We start from the raw sequence: 206 nt of genomic DNA on the forward strand, positions 1-206 counted from the left end.
CTAATATATTGTTTCGTTCTAGTTTTCCCCTTCGATGGAACGCTAACGTATTGTTTTGTTCTAGTTTTCCTCTTCGATGGAACGCTAACGTATTGTTTTGTTCTAGTTTTCCTCTTCGATGGAACGCTAACGTATTGTTTTGTTCTAGTTTTCCACTTCGATGGAACGCTAACGTATTGTTTCGTATCATAAGATATTTAGATGTA

This window comes from Electrona antarctica (assembly GCF_951216825.1).
Source record: "Electrona antarctica genome assembly, chromosome: 12".
NCBI classification, from domain to species: Eukaryota; Metazoa; Chordata; class Actinopteri; order Myctophiformes; family Myctophidae; genus Electrona; species Electrona antarctica.